Raw genomic sequence first — 21,405 nt, 5'->3', positions numbered from 1 at the left:
AGTTCACCGAAGAGGAGCTGACAAACATGAATCCTTTATGAAACAGGAGAATGGAGCAAGGAGAAAGGCTCAAGAGCTAAAATCAGTTCTTGTATTTTCCTGTGTCTATGTGAAAACTCAGACCATGTGGAATAATGGATATATTTTAAACTTTGCCAAAGGTGGTGCTGTGGCTTAGTTGGTGTTTGTCTAGTAGACAGGAGATCCTGAGTTCAGGTCCCACCAGTGCCTCAACGTTAAACAATAAACAGGATATAGCCTCTGATTAAGAAAGTAGCTGGAATATATAAATTGTTTAGGAACCCAGAAACTCCAGGGTTCTAAAAGTAATTTTCTATTAGTAAAACTGTGGAGACAGTTTGTGTTAATAAAGACTCACACACCAGAGAAATGTCTTTGTGAGTTTTATTCACACACTTACTGACATCCAGCTACATCAAGTGAGGAAGATCATGTCAGAGTGGGATTTTTACACATTTCCCCTTTGAGCATTTCAGTGAATTTCTAATACATCATCCATGAGCTGAATAACTATTTAAGACAAACTGACCAATCACCACCAGTTTAAACAAGTGACTTAATCCATTTTAACCACATCATCAATTGATAATTCAAATCAGAACCATAGTTGACCTGCTCTACCTCCTAAGCCACAGTTTCTCCCACAGATTCCACCAGCAATTAAGAGGCCCTTGACTATCAAAATGCTGGACATTTTTAAGGGTTTTGGACCTGTGGACATGTTCTGTTTACAGCAGTGTAATGTCTTGGTGGGTCCTTATGCTTTCTGATATAGACTTCAACCACAGTGGTCAGTTTTAACGTTTCTTCTTCGCGTGAATGCGCTGATGGGCTGCTAGAGCACTAGAACTACTGAAAGTTTTTCCACATTGCTCACACTAGTATGGCTTCTCTCCAGAGTGAATACGCTGATGGTTTTTCAGGGAGGCTAACACTGCGAAGGCTTTTCCACACTGGTCACAGCTATATGGCTTTTCTCCAGAGTGAACACGCTGATGATTTTTGAGGGAGCCTAACACTGTGAAGGCTTTTCCACACTGGTCACAGCTGTACGGCTTCTCTCCAGAGTGAATACGCTGATGTGTTTTCAGGGAGCATAACTGTGAGAAGGCTTTTCCACACTGGTCGCACCAGTACGGCTTTTCTCCAGAGTGAATACGCTGATGTTTTTTCAGGTCGCCTAACTCTGTGAAGGCTTTTCCACATTGGTCACAGCTGTATGGCTTTTCTCCAGAGTGAACACGCTGATGATTTTTGAGGGAGCCTAACACTGTGAAGGCTTTTCCACACTGGTCACAGCTGTACGGCTTCTCTCCAGAGTGAATACGCTGATGTGTTTTCAGGGTGTCTAACACTGTGAAGGCTTTTCCACACTGGTCACAGCTATATGGCTTCTCTCCAGAGTGAATACGCTGATGTGTTTTCAGGTTGCTTAACTGTGAGAAGGCTTTTCCACACTGGTCACAGCAGTATGGCTTCTCTCCAGAGTGAATACGCTGATGTGTTTTCAGGTTGCCTAACCCTGTGAAGGCTTTTCCACACTGGTCGCACCAGTACGGCTTTTCTCCAGAGTGAATACGCTGATGTTTTTTCAGGTCGCCTAACTCTGTGAAGGCTTTTCCACATTGGTCACAGCTATAGGGCTTTTCTCCAGAGTGAATACGCTGATGTTTTTTCAGGGAGGCTAACAATGTGAAGGCTTTTCCACACTGGTCACAGCTGTATGGCTTCTCTCCAGAGTGAATACGCTGATGTTTTTTCAGGCGGTCTAACACTGTGAAGGCTTTCCCACACTGGTCACAGCTATAGGGCTTTTCTCCAGAGTGAATACGCTGATGTTTTTTCAGGGTGTCTAACACTGTGAAGGCTTTTCCACACTGGTCACAGCTGTATGGCTTCTCTCCAGAGTGAATACGCTGATCTGTTTTGAGGTTACCTAACTCAGAGAAGGCTTTTCCACACTGGTCACAGCTGTATGGCTTTTCTCCAGAGTGAACATGTTGATGGATCTTTAAGCTCTGCGATGTTGCAAAGGTCTTGTTGCAGTGCTGACAGCAGTGAGATTTGAGATGCTTTCCTCCTTTCTGTTTTTATAGAAAAAATATATGGAAAGTCGGTGTGAAATAACATGATAGAACAACCTAAAACTCATAAAATACATTTAAATGTCTATAAATCATAAGACTTGATACTTCATAAGACTTGGCAAATTCAGTTCTATCTCAAGAAAGATGCCTCTTAAATTGGATGACATCTCCATTTCATACCTGCAAAAACAAGGTGACAGTAATGGAGTATGATGACCAAAACATTTACGTCCCCAAAATGGGCTGACCTCCTAAGAAAGATCAATTTATTTGACAAAAAAAATAATAGAAGCCTGTCAGATGGAGATACTTTAACCCTCTGGGGTCGACGCACGCGCCGGTGCGTTTTGACGCATCTTTTTCTGTTAAGGCCGAAACAAACTTAAATTACTCCGTCAATTCTGATCGTACAGATAAAAGAAGTATATCATTCAAATCTGTAAAGGGTCTACTTTTAGTGGTATACCATCATAATAACAACAAAACGTTGTGCTTTTTTTAAATAAAGAAAGCCGACAGGGTGTGCTCTGGGACTTTTCTGTCTCTGCCATTTCTCTTCACAGACGCGTAAATAAAACAACTAGAATCTCAGCGAATACTTGGCTCATAAAAATAGGAATTATATGGTTAGAAAGCTTGAAATGTTTTCTTTTGAGTGAAACAATTCAAGTAAAAAACAAATCATCACTTTTTATTTAATCCGTATGAACGTAAGGAGAAGTCCGTTTTTTCCCGTCTCACCTCATTACAGGTAATGCGGTCCCGCCTTGTACACCGTCCACTGTTCACATGTAAATAATCTCAGGTGAACCAGGTAAATATGTGCACGCCCCCGAGAAATGACACAAAATATCAAACTTCATCATAGAATTTACTCACTTTTTCGGCGCGTTTGGATGATGGCGCGTTACGCACGTGAAGCGGCGCTCCTTACATTCCACACAGAGACAAATAGTTTAGCTTGTCCTCAGAGTAAAAACACTGATTTTAACTCAAATGAGGATCGTTTGGCTCCTCATTGTGTTGTATTGTGCTGCACTAATCCATCCCATCTACATTGACTGAAAGGCTCATTATGCGCGTCTTTGTCTGGTCGTTCAGTGCGTCTTTTGTGTTCTCAGGTAAATCACATGACTATTCATCCTCAGACACACCCTCTTGCATATGGCCTTTCTGGACAAAAAGTGTCTTAGAAATTTTAAATCAGTGTATTGTTTACTGTGAATGTGTGAACAAGATGACATTCACAGCACTCTGAAGTAAACACTTTAGCCTACAACATGCTGGTCTCCAAAGTCTTGTGAACCAATGTTCTGTTTGTGTTTTATGGTCTTATTTCAGTGAGTAAAAAATTGTAGTTTTTCACTAACCATGCATAAACACTTTTTTCTCAAAAACACAAAAATGTATAAACTTGCTGCTCACATATTATTGTAGCAAATGTTGTGCTGATTACAGTGTTATCAGACTTTAGACATTAACCCTCTGGGGTCTGAGGGGGTTTTTGGGGCCTGGACAAATTTTGACATGTCCTGACATTTGTGCTTTTTTCAGTGTTTTTTAAACATATTAATGTCTAAAGTCTAATAACACTGTAATCAGCACAAAATTGGCTACAATAATATGTGAGCTTCAAGTTTATACAGTATTGTCAAATGTCAGGACATGTCAAAATTTGTCCAGGCCCCAAAAACCCCCTCAGACCCCAGAGGGTTAAGTGGACTGGGTTTCTGCACAAGGGACAGTACTGCGTTCTGTAGGTACCACCACTAAGACCCACACAAATTACAAGTATACGTGTTCGTCTGGGACAAAGGGGGAACAAATTACATTAAACAAAATGGGGTAGCATAGACAAGCCGAAGAGATTGAGAGAATTCTGAAAGGACCCTGCATTATCTCAAATGAAGGACCTTTGTTTTTTCTTTTCACATTCACCTCAGTGGCAAACGAGTAAATCCTGGACCTTGTGATTCAAAATCGAACTGAAACTGAAAACTCAGCTCAAATTCTGAACAGTTCTGCAAAAAAACAGCATTATAAAATAAAAAGGACATTGGGGAAAACAAAAATAAAATAACACACTGGTGTTGGAAAAAAAAATCACATTTTAAAATAATTCAATTCAATTCAATTCAATTTTATTTGTATAGCGCCAAATCACAATACAAATCATCTCAAGGCACTTTACAAAAACTAAAACTAAAAACCCAACAATTCCCTTATGAGCAAGCACTTGGCGACAGTGGAGAGGAAAAAACTCCCTTTAACAGAAGAAAAGGGGGGGGGGTTGGGGTAGGGGAGCTCAGTGCACCGATGGTCCTCGGGCAGTCTAGGCCTATAGCAGCATAACTAACTAAGGGATGGTTCAGGGTTGCCTGAAGCCAGCCCTAACTATATGCTTTGTCAAAGAGGAAGGTTTTAAGTCTAGCCTTAAAAGTACAGAGAGTGTCTGCCTCCTGAACCCAGGCTGAGAGCTGGTTCCACAGGAGAGGAGCTTGATAGCTAAAGGCTCTGCCTCCCATTCTGCTTTTGAGAACTCTGGAACCACAAGTAGGCCTGCACTCTGAGAGCGAAGTGGTCTATTGGGATAATATGGTACTATGAGGTCTTTAAGGTATGAAGGAGCTTGATTATGAAGGGATTTGTATGTGAGAAGAAGGATTTTAAATTCTATTCTATATTTTACAGGGAGCCAATGAAGAGAAGCCAATATAGGAGAAATATGATCTCTCTTGCTAGTTCCTGTCAGGACTCTGGCTGCGGCATTCTGGATTAATTGGAGGCTTTTTATTAAGATATTAGGACATCCAGATAGTAATGAGTTACAGTAATCTAGCCTTGAGGAAACAAATGCATGGACTAGTTTTTCTGCATCATTTTGAGACAGGATGTTCCTAATTTTGGAAATGTTGCGCAGGTGAAAGAATGCAGTTCTAGAAATTTGTTTTATGTGTGAGTTAAAGGACATGTCCTGGTCAAAAATAACTCCAAGGTTTTTTACAGTAGTGCTGGAGGCCAGGGCTATGCCATCTAGAGTAGCTATAATTTTAGAAAAGTTATTTCTGAGATTTTTAGGCCCAAATATAATGACTTCTGTTTTCTCCGAGTTTAAAAGTAAAAAGTTACTGGTCATCCAGGCCTTTATGTCAGTTAGACAGGCTTGAAGTCTGGTTAACTGGTTTGTGTTAACAGGTTTAATAGATAGATATAACTGAGTGTCATCCGCATAGCAGTGGTAATTAATAGAGTGCTTCCTAATGATATATCCTAAAGGAAGCATGTACAGGGTGAACAGAATCGGTCCTAGCACAGAACCTTGTGGAACTCCATAACTAACTTTTGTTCGTGTGGAAGGTTCATCATGGACATGAACAAACTGGAATCTGTCCAATAAATAGGATTGGAACCACTTTAACGCTGTTCCTCTGATACCAATCACATGCTCCAGTCTCTGTAATAAGATGTTGTGGTCAATGGTGTCGAATGCTGCACTAAGGTCTAGGAGGACAAGTATTGAAACAAGTCCATTATCTGAGGCTAAGAGAAGATCGTTGGTAACTTTCAACAGTGCTGTTTCTGTACTATGATGTGCTCTAAATCCTGATTGAAAATCTTCAAATAGTTCATTCCTGTGTAAGTGGTCTGATAGCTGCTTAGCAACAGCTTTTTCTAGGATTTTAGAAAATAAATGGCAGGTTGGATATTGGTCTATAATTAGCCAAGACTCCTGGATCAAGACTAGGCTTTTTGAGTAAAGGTTTGATTACTGCAGTCTTAAAGGCCTGTGGTATGTAGCCTGATACTAGAGATAAATTTACCAAGTCCAATAAAGATGAGTTGATTAATGGCAGGGTGCCTTTAAGCAGTCTAGTCGGGATGGGGTCCAAGAGACACGTTGATGATTTCGATGAAGCAACTACTGATGTAAATTCAGAGAGATCTATGGGAGAGAAGCAGTCTAAACATAACTGAGGTCCTACAGATGATTCAAGAGCTACTGTAGTAAAAGATTCATTTATTGCAGGTATAGGAAGCATCTGCTGAATTTTATCTCTAATAGTTGTGATTTTATTTGTAAAGAAACTCAAATTCATCACTGCTGAGAGCTAAGGGAACACTGGGCTCAACGGAGCTGTGACTTTTTGTCAGCCTGGCTACAGTGCTGAAAAGAAACCTGGGATTGTTCTTATTTTCCTCTATTAGTGATGAATAGTATGCAGTTCTGGCTTTACGGAGAGCTTTTTTATATGTTAGTAGACTGTTTTTCCAGGCTAGAAAAATTTCCTCTAAGTTTGTGGAACGCCACTTCCTTTCCAGCCTTCGTGATGCCTGCTTTAAGGTACGAACATGTAAATTATACCATGGGGCTAGTCTTCTCTGAATCACTAACTTCTTTTTCAGAGGGGCTACAGAATCAAGTGTTTCACGCAGTGAGGTTACAGCGCTGTCAACAACATGATCAATTTGGTAGGGAGTAGGATTAAGGCAGCTGCCCTCCACTATGTTTATACTTGGCATAGATACAAATAAAGATGGAATCATTTTCTTAAATTTATTAACAGCGTTGTCGGATAAACATCTGCTGTAGTGGAATTTTCTTCCAGACGCTGCATGATCCATCATTTTAAATTCGAAAGTTATTAAAGAATGATCTGACAAAACAGGATTTGGGGGAAAAATTATTAGATGTTCAATTTCGATGCCATAGGTCAGAACAAGATCAAGGGTGTGATTGAAACAGTGGGTGGGTTTATTAACGTTTTGAATGAAACCAATTGAATCTAATATAGAATTAAATGCAATGCTGAGGCTGTTATTTTCAATATCTACATGAATGTTAAAATCTCCCACTATAATGACTTTATCTGATCTAAGCACTAAATCAGACAGGAAGTCAGGGAATTCAGTTAAAAACTCTGAGTAAGGGACAGGTGGACGGTACAAAATGACAAGTAGAAGTGGTTTTTGTGTTTTCCAGTTTGTATGTGAGAGACTAAGAGTGAGGCTCTCAAATGAGTTATAACTGTTCTGAGGATGAAAGTTTAATAATAAGTTTGAGTGGAAGATTGTAGCTACTCCTCCACCTCGACCTGTGCTTCGAGGAACATGATAATTTTTATGACTGAGGGGGGTTGATTCATTCAGACTGACATATTCATCCTGCTGTAACCAGGTTTCAGTAAGATAAAGTAGGTCAATTTGGTGATCAGTTATCAAATCATTTACTAACAGAGATTTAGGAGAAAGGGACCTAATATTTAATAATCCACATTTGACAGTTCTGTTTTTCTGTTCAATAAGAGGAGTGGTCTTAATTTTTATTAAGTAAAAACCTTCAATTTAAATAAAAACCTTCAATTTAAAAAAAAAAGTTTTGCAATAAACTTACTGTGAAAACAAGCAACTTAAATAATTTTTCGTATTAATGAGTTTTAGTTATTTTAATAATGTGTGTAAATGAGAGGGACTCAAGTAGAACAGTGAGGTTACAGGGAGTAGAGGTGAAGAAGGAGGAGGATTTTAAGTATCTAGGATCACACACACACATGCATGTACGCACACACACGTACACACAACCCTTCTTCTTCTTCAACAGTCCAGAGCAACGGAGAGTGTGGAAAAGAAGTGAAGAGACGTGTGCAAGCAAAAAAAAAGAAACAATACATTTCCCAGAATTTCCAGGAAAGATGGAGTAAACAGAGCTTCACAGAGAACATTTCAATATCATTCAACAGTTCTACTCTGTAATTGCAGCTGTAGTTTTATACTGTATTTCATTTTTCTTCCGATTTAATTTGGTTCAAAAATTCCTAAATTCACAATCATTTTGCCACTAAATTGATTTCATCACATTCCTTCATATAATCTCTGAATTCCTTGTCTCAGCAGCTGAGTGTTTTTAACAGCGTCTGTTCTGGATATATCTGCAACAAAATGGTCGTCCAAAAACATTTTGACGAACATTATTTAGGTTTTTAGGACCTGCTTTTGGCAGTCTTCCTAAGATCATTCTGTTGTATTTGTATAAATATAATCAACACATGTAGAATTACATCATTGTTGAACCATATTCTTCACTGTAACTGTGCGGTCTCGGGTATTTAGTTTATGAAGTGAAATGTAAACCCTGAACACTGACCTGTTGATCGCTGGAAGCAGAGGACAAGCTGGACTCATGGCTCTGGTTATTCTTATTCTCGCCCGGGTCGATCAAATCTGGGTCCGGGTCCTGATGTTTAATTTCATTTTTAAACGCATAATTCTCGCCTTTAAATTCATTCTTGTAGTGGTCTTGGTGAATAAAATCCGGGTCCTGGTTCTCGTTTATCATCCTGCTGCTGTAGTGGTCCTGCTCGATCATTAATACTGTAATTATCACGTGTTTTTAGCGTCCACGTTGTTGCTCTTTGTTCTCCTGTTCTCAAAGAATCACAGCTCACAGAGGCCGCAGTCACTATGAGCCCGTTAATCTCCGCCCCTTAGTTACGGTTCCTAAGGAGTCAGATTTCAGGAACTGTGAAACAATGGCGACTGAGTTCAGACGGAAAATAAAAGCAGCTTCATGTTTTCAGCAGCTCACTTTGATTTTCTTCACTAACTTCATGTTTTAGTAAAAAGGAGAGAGTCTCGGTGAAGCAGGAAGGTGGTGAACAATGAATCAAGGGGGAGGACGCTCTTTTTCCTTACAGTCTGCAGCTGGGACATACTGTATACATGTAGTACAATGATTACATGTGTTTGGTTTGTCTGCCTCACAGTCAGACAAGTTCCACAAGTTGCTTTGACATGAACAGAAATAATCCAACCAAGTCAATGGAAAAGGATTTTGTCTCTTTTTGCTACAGTGACAGTGTTTTCCAGGTGACATATTAGGTCAAGAACTAACAAATTCACCTGTTGTACTTTGACGTTGTTTAAACTCTGGTACTGTTATTGAACACTTACATTAACTTAATGAATCACCACAGGTTCCTTAAACATGGTGTCTATCTTAATATTGTTCTCAGCCATAGCCACTGGCCCCACATCACACATAGACCTAAGTTCAACCACAACATAACTAATGGCATTTACAACACTGCTAACTGAGCAACTTGTCAAAGTCAAAGAAGCTTTATTGTCACTTCAACCATATATAGCACACGCTGTACACAGTGAAGCGAAACAACGTTCCTCCTAGACCAGAGGTGCTACACAGATGGGTGTAGGCTCATTAGCATTTCAGCTTTCTGTGCTTTGAACAAACCAGTCTAAAAACAGAACACAAAGTGCAGTGACGCAGACAAACATAGAGCTATGACAAAAAAACGAAATTATAATAAAAAAAAATTAATCTATACTTAAGGTGCATTTTAAGAACTTAAACAACAGACGTGCACAGGAAGACAAGGCAGGACAGGACAGTGCTGACAACAACATATAGGCCGACTTTGTGCAAACACAATAACATGCACATACACAATTCATTGAACATACACAATAACAACTGTTGGTCCCATGAGTCCTGAATCATGTTAACTTTGACAGCCCTAATTCCTATTTAGAGATAAGAATGCATTGGCATCAGTTCTGTCACACAGCACACACCGGTTCAAACTTTGGGATAACACCTCCACTCTATCAGATTTAATTCCTATCTAAGCACTTCAAGCCCATTAACTGGTACAAAGCAAAGTGGTACTGCCTGAGGTTAAAAAAGTCACTTTACACAGAAAATGAAGCAAATGTCAGAAATCCAGGTCAAGAACTAACAACTTCACTTGTTGTACTTTGACACTGTTTAAACTCTGGTACAAACAGATGAATTCAGTTTAGCTATAACATGTTTAGACATGAGCAGGAACCAACTGATTTTATTTGAACTGGATCTGAAATGTGTTTTTCCAAGTAATGACATTCTGCCAACCCCTTCCCAAGTCTGAGAGCCATCACCCATGATGGTGCAATTCTCAGCTTTAGTAACTATGCAAATAGCCTGAATGCAGCCCACTGATGTGTGAATGAATGGAGCTGATTGTTGCAGGTCTGTTGCTGTTGTTTTTGACCAGCCCCATTAAAGAACAATATTGTGCGTCCAGTGGACACTTAACACTTCCAGTGAGCCGTTGGATTCACTGTAATCATGAGTTAATGAGGACTGAATAGAATCATTAGCATTCTTTCAGACATGGGGCAAGTTTGGGTGTAGCCTCATTAGCATTTCAGCTTTCTGTGCTTTGAACAAACCAGTCTAAAAACAGGTCTGATTTGTGACTGAGCTGAAAAAGAGATAAAATGGAAATATTGATTTAAATGACACATCAAATTGTCTTCTATCAGTAAATTTGTCTGATAACTTAAGTTTATTTTCAGAATCACAATAATCAAACAAAATACAATATAAGAGAGAGACTTTGTGGAGTGGTCCCTGCCTAACCACCTACTCCTGAATGTGGACAAGATGAAGGAGCTCATTGTAGACTTCAGGAGGTGGAAGTAGTGGACCACTACAAGTAAACTACAAGCTGGACTGGAAGGACAACAGCAAGAATATGTACAAGAAGGACATAAGTAGACTCTACTTCCTGAGGAAGCTCTGATCTTTTAATGTCTGCAGAAAGATGCTGGAGATTTTCTACCAGTCTCTGGCTGCAAGTGCCCTGTACTTTGCTGGGGTCTGTTGAGGGAACAACCGCAGTAAAAAGGACATCACAGGGATTAACAAACTGATCTGGGAGACTGGACATGTTATCAGCAGTGATAGGGAGATTTTTGATCCAGGGAGGAACAGGAGAACACTGGACAAACTGTGCTTCATCAAATTGGACATGTCGAAGATCAGGAGTCATGCTGCACATCATATTCCAAGAGCGCCCAATGCATTGGTGGTTCAATGGAAGAATTTTTGCCTGCCACTTGGGAGCCCTTGGTTTGAATCTTGGCCAATGAAAAAGCTGCTGTAAATTGAAATGTGGCTGCACTTATCTCCTAACTTTCAAGGCTGGTGCAGGGGCCTTCTGCGTGTGAAGCAAACGTGTTAACATCTACACTACAGGAACACAACTGTATGTTTTCAAGAAATCTCTCAGGTCTCCTTTGTGATTTCCTAAAGACGACACACACAGTTGGACCATTTGACTTTAGATTCTCCAAACAAAGTGTCCTATGGGCTTAGTGTACGATGCTGCATTTCCCAGTGTCATATCTCAGCATTTTAGCATTTTTCTGTAGTGTAGTGGTTATCACTTCTGTCTCACATGCAAAAGGTCCTTGGTTCAAAACCACCCCGAAGCAGAGCTTCTCTCTCTTCCTTCCTTATGTGTTCTGTCTGCACAATTGAGGCCTGCACTTGTATTGGTACTAGCCACACAGTGACAAGAGCTGACTCTGCAGAGAGAATTCTTTGTCTGAGAGGCTTGTAGTTTGTATGGGGTCTGTCATGGGGAGGATTTCAGTTTTCCTGCCTTAGTTTACAACCTTAATGGCAAGTCCTTGACCGCCCCATTTTTGTCTTGGTGTTTTAGGACTTTTGGTGTTTGTTAGTTTTGTTTAAATACAGTCTATGGAGGCAGAAATGCTCCTTCTGAAAAGATGCTGATGTTAGAGGAAGGTGCTACAAACAATGTCTAAAAAAATGATCTACTCTCATAGAACAGACACTGGCAATGTTAACCGCATTAGTTTGGTTCCACCTTTTTGTAAATGCAGAATGAATGAAAAGCTTAATAATTACAGGGACAGCTTAAAGAGCATTTTTCACCCTAGATATTGTGATGTGCAAATGGGACTACCCTTAATGGGGAATTTGTAGATGGTTAATTACTGATTCCTGATTCCTCAGCCAAGATGGCGCCGCAGACGGCTGCCTCGGTCTGGAGCTCCCCAGTTGTTTTGTTATTTTTGTTAGTTTGTCCTGGACTTTGTTTCTCTAACTTATTACGTTTCACTCGGGCTGAACTGCTAAGCATTCGGCAGCACTCCCAGGATATTTTTCCTCCAATTTTTGCACACTCGGACGTTTTGTGGAGCGTTTTAGCTGGTGGAGCGGCTGCGCTTCTCAGAAAGCGCAAACGCGGAAAGCGCGCTGGTGAAACTTCGTCAGCGCGGCCTCAGGACAGCGCTGCCCAGCATACATCTGGCGGATCTCCTCTCGCTACCCAACAAGATGGACGAAATACACCTGCTTATCCGGATAAACAAGGACTTTTCGAACTCTGCTGCTCTGTGTTTCACGGAGACCTGGCTTAATGGAGCCATACCGGACAGCGCGCTCCATCTGCCCGGATTCCAGCTGATCAGAGCGGACCGCAACTCAGACGCAACGGGGAAATTGCGCGGTGGTGGGACATGCTTTTACATCAATGAGAGGTGGTGTACAGATGCAACAGTGTTGAAGATGATCTGCTGTCCTGACCTGGAAGCGCTTTTCATTAACTGTAAACCCTTCTACTCGCCGCGAGAGTTTTCCTCGTGCGTTCTGGTCAGTATTTACATTTCCCCGCAAGCGCGCGTCTGCTGGCTGAGGAGATCGCAAACACGGAGCAGCAGCACCCGGACTCTGTTTTTATCATCCTCGGAGACTTTAATAAAGCACACTTGAGCCACGATCTGCCCAAATTCAAGCAGCACATCAAGTGCCCCACCAGAGAGGGCAATATTCTGGACCACTGCTACACCACAATAAAGGATGCATATCACGCCGTCCCCAGAGCAGCTTTAGGACTCTCTGACCACTGTCTGGTCCACCTCATACCAACTTACAGGCAAAAGCTCAAATCTGCTAAGTCTGTAGTGAGAACTGTGAAGAGATGGACCAGGGAAACAGAGCAGGAGCTACAAGCCTGCTTTGAATGCACTGACTGGAGTGTTTTTGAAGCTGCTGCCACAAACCTGGACGAACTCACAGACTCTGTTACATCTTACACCAGTTTCTGTGATGATATGTGCATTCCCACCCGGACCTTCTTAACATACAACAAAACAAGCAGGTGGTCGTGCCTCTTGTGTCCTCAGCTCCACAGGTAGCTCTTGTAGGTATATGGTATTCGCTTGTGTCTGATGAGGTAGTCTGATACTGAACAAATCCTTGAGCAGTTCAACTTGTGTGGCTCAGATGGGATGCAAGTGTCTAGTATATGACTTTCCAAGTCATCAACATCCTCCACATGCATGTCTGATGTAGCCAGCAGTGCGGTGAACACAGCGACGTGACTGCCTGATTCCACGACACTGACAGTTCCACTGTCCTGCCACTGCATCAAAGGTAACTCTAGTCCTCCCCCTACGACACCAGTTGTCTGTTTCATTTGTGAAGATAGAGAAGAAGTACCAGCGTTTGGAGTAGCCCTGATTCCAAAAAAACTGGAAAGACACTATCCACTCCACTGTCAACTGCAGCCTTGTTCAGTTGTTCACATTTCATGCCCCATTCTGAGGACATCAGTCCTGTTGACAGCATGTCCTGCAATGATGCTGATGTCAGTACTGCTGGCTTAGAGTGTGGTTTTGCATCCTTAGTTCTTTCAAGATGGACACATTCTTTACCAGGATTCCCTGAAGCCCTTACAAGCTGCATAAACCTCCTACATTTTTCTTCCTCGCAGCCAATTTTTTGAGTGTTTCTTGACTTAATGACATGGATGGGGTAAATGGGACTATGGTCAAATTTTGGAGTAACATAAATACCATTTGTTATATCAACACATATCATAGGTGTGGTTTGGACATTATGTACATCCTTGATGTGTCACCGCAGGTTTTTAGGGGTACTGAGTATAGCTCTGCAATGTGGACACGGGAAACATTCGCTTCTGGACTCTGAGTTGGTTGTGGTGTCTTTAGCCACATCATCTGCTTTACGTTTCGTAGCGTGTTTTTTTTTCTGAAAAGAAGAAGTACATATTACTACATATAATTAAATATTAGATATGTTTTAGATATATTGGATTTCATTTGATTTAAATAAAATAATAAAATAAAACATCCAAAAAGAAAGATGGCTGTGCCACTTTTCAATAAAACCAAAAATATATATTATACACAACTCCAAGAGTATCAAAGTGGAGACGTAGCAGAACTCGTGTACTTCTAAGTTTTAATGCTATGCAAAGTCTATATCTATGGACAAGCAAAACCCGATGATTCATTCATATTCATTCATCTATACAGTACAATAAAGTCCTAAACAGACCACATTATTTTTTCCAGCAACACATAAATACATTGTGTAATTTATCATTTCTCAAATAATAATTAAATAAATAGGAATGACATTAGCTTTTTTTTCTCAGATGCAACACCTGGAGGCCATCAAACCCAAAGAAGGGAAAAGTGTATACAGTTTAGCAGGCACCAATACTTTGCAAACATTCACACCATAAAACATATACTTTTGCCTACATGATAAAATGCATTGTTTTAAACACAATGTATAATGTGGGGCTGTTTTTTATGATAAACAACTTTCAGCTGAAAAAGACCTACCATGGATGTTCTGTAGGTGTTTAGTAAAACACAATGGCCGAGAAAAACTTTTAAAATCACAATAGGGGCAATGGTAGTGGCTTCGGGTAGATCCTGTGTTGTCCTTGTAGAAGCAGGCTACAACAAATTTCTCTGTACACACACACACACACACACACACACACAAACACACACACACACAAACAAACAAAATCCATCCATCCATTTTCTATACCCGCTTTTTCCTGAATCAGGGTCACGGAGATCTGCTGGAGCCTATCCCAGCTCTCTCTCGGGTGGAAGGCAGGGGTCCACCCTGGACAGGTCACCAGTCCATCGTAGACAAACAAAATCAATACAGTTTTATAAACATTTTTTTGAGGTTTGAGCGAATGACACCCAAACCTGTGACACACGCTGCCACACTTGGAAAAGGTGAAATGAACTTAAACTGAGGAGAAAGTTTGAAACTTTCCTCCAACCTCATTGGTCTTCAGGGGTCTTCTGAGTGATGTCATCACATGTCCCTGAACTAAACCCATGAGATTAGAGCTCAAAATGGCCTCTTACCTTTGTTTGGCCAAATGACATTTAAGGAAATAGATCTTTGTGGAACAATGTTCCTTAGATACTAAAAATGTTCTTCAAAGGTCGATCATGCAAAAACTTTTACAGGCTCATCTCAAGACTTTCAAAAATCTGCCAAAGAGAAAAGTGAATGATTTTTAATCATGTTTCATCATTTGAGCAGCAGTTGTCTTCATTAACTTTGAGGACTGTTTTACTGAAGAACTGAATCTAAAATGCTAAAACTTAGAAGTGTTATCATTTTGTTTGGAAGATGGAGGACGTTATAAAATTGTTAGAAAATGTTAGAAAGTGAATGAAAGGTTGACATTTTTGGATCTTTGTGTTGTTCAGAATTCTATTCATTCAATATCAGACTGATGGATATTTCTGTTATCAATAGATTTATGTAGTGCATGTTGCAACTGCACTGTGTCATTTGGTAAAACAAAATGTGTCGTACAGTAAAACATGGACATTTCTGGGAAATGTCTCAAATATTGCATTAATTGACATAAATAATGAAAATAAAGAAGGACACTTAACACATGATGGAGTTTGATATGATTTCAGAGCATTTTTACCTCTAGTGGAAACATTTTGGAACCAATGTTGACAAATGACATTGATTAACCTTAAAAGGCCCAAAATTCAATGTTTCTAGTTAAAGTGTGGAAATTCTGCAAGTGGCTATGAATCACTTGGAAATCAACACTTGCATTTTGCGTCATTTCCAATTGTATAATTGACATGACATTGAATATCATATGAAAAATAGTTCTGGATACAACACAGGTAAAGACACATTTTCTAATTCAAACTGTGGTACAAGACAAAATGTGTGTTTGTTTCTCCTGTTCACAGAAAAAGATGCACATCTAACATAACATGTAAAGTTCTCTGGAATTCAACAGGTGGAAAAAGTCTTTTCCTTGAGAGAACAACAGAGAAATTAAATGTCCTTCTTCCCCAACACAGTCCAGTCATTTTCTTTCCACAGAGAATAATAAATCAAAAGCAGTTTTTCATCTTTTTGTCTGAGAGATGAATTTAATCCTGGCATCCAAACTTCATTTGGAGAAAACAAACTGATGTTCTGATCATTTTCCTGTTGTCTGACTTCTCATTGAACAAACATCAAACAGAGAAAAACTTGATTTTCATGTAGAAATAAGCAGCTTTGATGGGATTTGAAATAATACTGAAATAAGTTGGACTTTAATTTATTCCCATGTGTCATAATTTAGGACCTGCTCAGACATTCATGTACAAATATCTCAAAGCTGTACCTCAATAAAATACTTCACTTAGTAAATTCACTGCAGGGAAATACTACTGAACCCCCATGTGTGATGGATGTGGACTGACTGTGAGTCTGGTCCATGACACCATCTGATATCACTGGTTAAAGAAAAACCTGGTAGTGTCAGTGCTGGAAGAGGAACTTGGAATATTTTATCAAGAGAATGTACAGAGGACTGGATCAGTCCTGACCTGACCCCCTCACTGGATCGGTCCTGACCCGACCCCCTTGCTGGATCGGTCCTGACCCGACCCCCTCACTGGATCAGTCCTGTTCTGTCCTCTGCTGTAGCACTGTGGTGATGAGGTGTCACCTTGTATTTCTCACAGCTGACAGGATCCACTAGAGGGCAGCAAAGACCAGAATATGACTGAGCCTGACTGATGTGAACACTAATATTCTGCTGATATTTCCTGTGTGGTACCAAAAGGGCCCGTTCTTATTCATCACATGGCTCCTGCTCCTTCACCTACATTGACTTTATGCACATGATGTTCTAGTTTGTTCCCTTTTCCAAACTGTGGATTTGGGAAATGAACAGCACAAATGGTGAACTAGAAAAATGTCTCAATTGTGTCAATGGAATCGATTTTTCTTCAGTCTCAGTAAATTGAAGTGTGTAATATTTCCTGTCAATCTAATGATTGTCTTTACTTTAGGAATAATCCACTTTCTCAGACGTCATCAGGAAAAAGTCTGATGCCAAACTAAGATGAAATATCATGGAAACTGGAATAACATCATCAACCAAATCAACAGGTTGGTTCAACAAATTGTTTCCTAACTTCCAAGGATGTTTCCAGAAAAGATTAGTGAGAGTTGCTCTAAGTAGATGAACTGAACACTCAGCTCCTTTATTTTCTAAACTAAATATTGGGATCATTTTTGATCTTCATGTATATTTCACATGTAGTTTATCTCCAAATGTCTGAATCAGCCTGATTTGGTGTCTCAGACTTTCCAATGATTGTTTCAAGTTGAATTATTCAATACACACATAAACCAGTGCAGTGAAGTAGCTACAATAAAGAATCATTGGAGAGTTTTCAATCTGATCTGACTGGACAAGTTTGCAACAACATAATAATCTTTGACATTTATTCATGTCTCATGTTGTTTCTTTGGATTGGTTGGATTTTGAAATTCCTTCTGTTGAGACGTGATGATCAAACCTTTGGAGTTTTTGATCTTCGCTGTACAAATCTTTTTCTATTCTTGTGTCTTTTAAACCTTAATATGATCCATTTATTGTCCAAACAAATCAATACAAATGCAAATATTTCCTAGAACGACATTATTTAGTGTTTGTTACAGCTCCAGTGCGGACACCTGGGACTTGAATCTTGTTTCTCTATATTTCAGATCTACTCATTCTAATATGTGAGTCTGAAGATGGAGCATGTCTGCATGTTAAATCTGAACATTTGGAATGAGCTGAAAGTGAACAGAGTCCTAACTCTCCCTGTGATTCAAATGAAACACATGGCTCTCTCCAATGAGCCTCCTCCATTATTATTAGCTGTTAGCTACAGGAAATGATGCTGCAGCTTTAATCTCACTTCACAGAAACTCTGTGCTGTGAAAATGCTGCAGAAACATGTCATTGATGGTCTCATCTACTTTTCCAGTGGGAATTAGTGGTTGACCTTCAGTCAAAGATCTCTGTTAGCTTCATGACATGAGGTGCACATTGACCTGCCCCCTTTCATCACCTGTTTTTAGACCAGTAGAGTTGAAATCTTGGTAGAACTCAGAGCTGCACAGGTTTTGGCATCTGGCTGTGAATATCCACCCATAAGAAACATATTGTGTGTCAATCAGCTGGGGACACAAACTGACATTGATTTGATTCAGCGTCTTAACGGTGAGATGGTGTTTAAGGCCCCACAGGAAGTCCTAACATGAGTCTAATCGGATCTCTTGAATCTACTTTTCCAGTGGGAATTAGTGGTTGACCTTCAGTCAAAGATCTCTGTTAGCTTCATGACATGAGGTGCACATTGACCTGCCCCCTTTCATCACCTGTTTTTAGACCAGTAGAGTTGAAATCTTGGTAGAACTCAGAGCTGCACAGGTTTTGGCATCTGGCTGTGAATATCCACCCATAAGAAACATATTGTGTGTCAATCAGCTGGGGACACAAACTGACATTGATTTGATTCAGCGTCTTAACGGTGAGATGGTGTTTAAGGCCCCACAGGAAGTCCTAACATGAGTCTAATCGGATCTCTTGAATCTACTTTTCCAGTGGGAATTAGTGGTTGACCTTCAGTCAAAGATCTCTGTTAGCTTCATGACATGAGGTGCACATTGACCTGCCCCGTTTCATCACCTGTTTTTAGACCAGTAGAGTTGAAATCTTGGTAGAACTCAGAGCTGCACAGGTTTTGGCATCTGGCTGTGAATATCCACCCATAAGAAACATATTGTGTGTCAATCAGCTGGGGACACAAACTGACATTGATTTGATTCAGCGTCTTAACGGTGAGATGGTGTTTAAGGCCCCACAGGAAGTCCTAACATGAGTCTAATCGGATCTCTTGAATCCTTTAAAGTCCAGAAACCAGATTGAATCAGTGCTGCCTGGAGGTTTATCCATGTCCACACAAACTCATGGTCCTCCATGAAAACAGACACATGCAACATGTCTTTGGTCTCATTATGATGCTGACGCTGAGAGAAAGAAAAAAGGATTTCTACATGAGCCTTTGAATCCAACGATCATCCTTCACTGCTGTTTAATGCACAGTGGTCTCTGCATTTGAAGCATCAGCAGCACGACATGTTTTCTGTGAAATATCTGAGAGCTTTTCTTTTCTGGGCTAAATCCTTCTCCAGGTGTTTTTCTGCCTGTTGAGAAGTTGTTGACATGTCCCAGCTGATGTTCAGACAACAAACTGATGTTGTGTTAACACTGAGCTACAGGACTGGAATAGGCTGCTGAGGAGGAACCGGCTGTTGGTCCCAACAGGTGGATCAGTTGTTTGTCTTTGCTTTTCCAGCCAATGCAAATTGTCGACTGACTGAGGGGGAGAAATAAACAGGAATAAAAACAGGAGAGTAGGAACCACATCATGTGATAAGGAACCAAAGCTAATACACCACTTCTTTCTCTCTCTGTGTCCTTTCAAAGTAAAATGTCCACCTGGCAGTGCACTATATTCAATATGAGTTTGTATTAGTGTAGAATGTGAATGCATTGACTTCTGAATATCCTGTAATCTGAATATGTCTTTATGTGTCTTAATCTACAGAATGTTTTTACCGTTGGAATCTGTTGAGGACAAAATGCCATTTAGTTCTCTGAGAGTGAACTTCTGGCAAGGCAAGTTTATTTATACAGCACAATTCATACACAGAGTAATTCAAAGTGCTTTACAGAAATAAAAGACAGGTTAAGAATACATAAACAAGAATAAAAAATAAAAAGGCATGCCACCACTTTGTCACCATATTTGCCCCTTATTATATCGACTATCGGACCACGCTGACCCATATTTGTGGGTCCCCCACTTTCAGTTTGTCCCATCCCTGATGGACTAAAAGTACCTCAACACAGACTATCTGTGGAGACGATCCTGAGTCCCGGACTCTTACGTCTAGGATCGAGTAGACTACAGCTGGAGGTTCCAAACCCCTTATTTAAGTCTACAGCTGTTTAGACCCGTATTCTAAGGATAACAATAAAGCACCAGGGTTCCTAACCCCTGAGTCCCTGACCCAATTGGCTTTAGATCGAAGGTTCCCAACCTAATCAACTTAGAGTACTGACCGTGAGTCCGATTGTCTCCCCCAACAGGACAAAAGTAGTGACAAGATAGTTTTAAAAAAGAAAATAATAATAATAATAATAATAAAAAGTTAAAAATTAATATTAAAGGAAACTGAGTGCAGATAGATCGGTTTGGATAAAACACTGTCAGGTCTAGTCAGGTCATATGTCATGTGCCACACTAAAAAGAAAGGTTTTTAGCTTGGAGTTAAACATTGCCAGAGATGAGGCTTGTCTAACATCATCAGGAAGACTATTCCAGGTTTTAGCTGCATAGAACTGAAACGCTGCTTCTCCCTGTTTAGTCCTGACTCTGGGCATGAGCAGAAGGCCTGTCCCTGATGTTCTCAGAGTTCGAGATGGTTCATATGGCATCAGCATGTCAGAGATGTAATGTGGTGCTGAGCCATGAAGAGACTTATACATAAGCAGTGCTGTTTTGAAGTCTATTCTCTGAGAGACAGGAAGCCAGTGCAGAGATCTGAGAACAGGAGTAATGTGATTGTACTTCCTGGTTCTAGTCAGGACCCGAGCAGCAGCGTTCTGAATGTACTGCAGCTGCCTTACAGCTCGTTTTGAGAGCCCCGTGAACAGGCCATTACAGTAATCTAACCTGCTAGAGATAAAAGCATGGATGAGTCTTTCCAAGTCTGGTTTAGACATGATCCCTTTGATTCTGGCAATGTTTTTGAGATGATAAAATGCTGACGATGTTATTGATTTAATGTGGCTGTTAAAATTCATGTCTGAGTCCATGATTACCCCTAGATTTCTAACTTGATTTTTAAATTTTAGAGAAAGAGACTCGAGGTGACTGCTGACACTTTCTCTTTGTTTTTGAGGCCCAAAGATGATTATTTCAGTCTTGTCACTGTTTATTTGGAGAGTTGTTTTGCATCCACAGAGTGATCTGCTCAATACAGTGACACAATGAGTCTACTGGTCCATATTCACCAGCTGTGAGTGAAATGTAAATCTGAGTGTCATCTGCATAGTTATGGTAGGACACATTATTGCTGCGTATTAACTGGCCTAAAGGAAACATGTAAAGATTGAACAAAAGGGGTCCCAAGATGGACCCCTGGGGGACCCCACGTCAACACCATTTGGTCTGAGACACAGTTACCAACTTCAATGAAATAATTCCTGTCTTCAAGATAGGACTTAAACCATTTAAGGGCAGTACCAGAGATGCCTATCCAGTCCTCTAA

General features: G+C 40.3%; 1 protein-coding gene and 1 pseudogene across 1 annotated transcript in view; one reads left to right on the top strand and one right to left on the bottom strand.

Moving 5' to 3' along the window:
- LOC113143885 (zinc finger protein 208-like) overlaps nt 1-21,405 on the bottom strand; it is a 905,597-nt pseudogene that overhangs the window by 706,704 nt on the left and 177,488 nt on the right.
- Nucleotides 1-21,405, top strand: part of LOC113143888 (NACHT, LRR and PYD domains-containing protein 5-like) — a 267,626-nt gene that overhangs the window by 128,307 nt on the left and 117,914 nt on the right. The window lies entirely within an intron of this gene.

This window comes from Mastacembelus armatus, unplaced genomic scaffold (assembly GCF_900324485.2).
Source record: "Mastacembelus armatus unplaced genomic scaffold, fMasArm1.2, whole genome shotgun sequence".
Lineage (NCBI taxonomy): Eukaryota > Metazoa > Chordata > Actinopteri > Synbranchiformes > Mastacembelidae > Mastacembelus > Mastacembelus armatus.
This window is presented reverse-complemented; position numbering and strand designations above follow the sequence as displayed.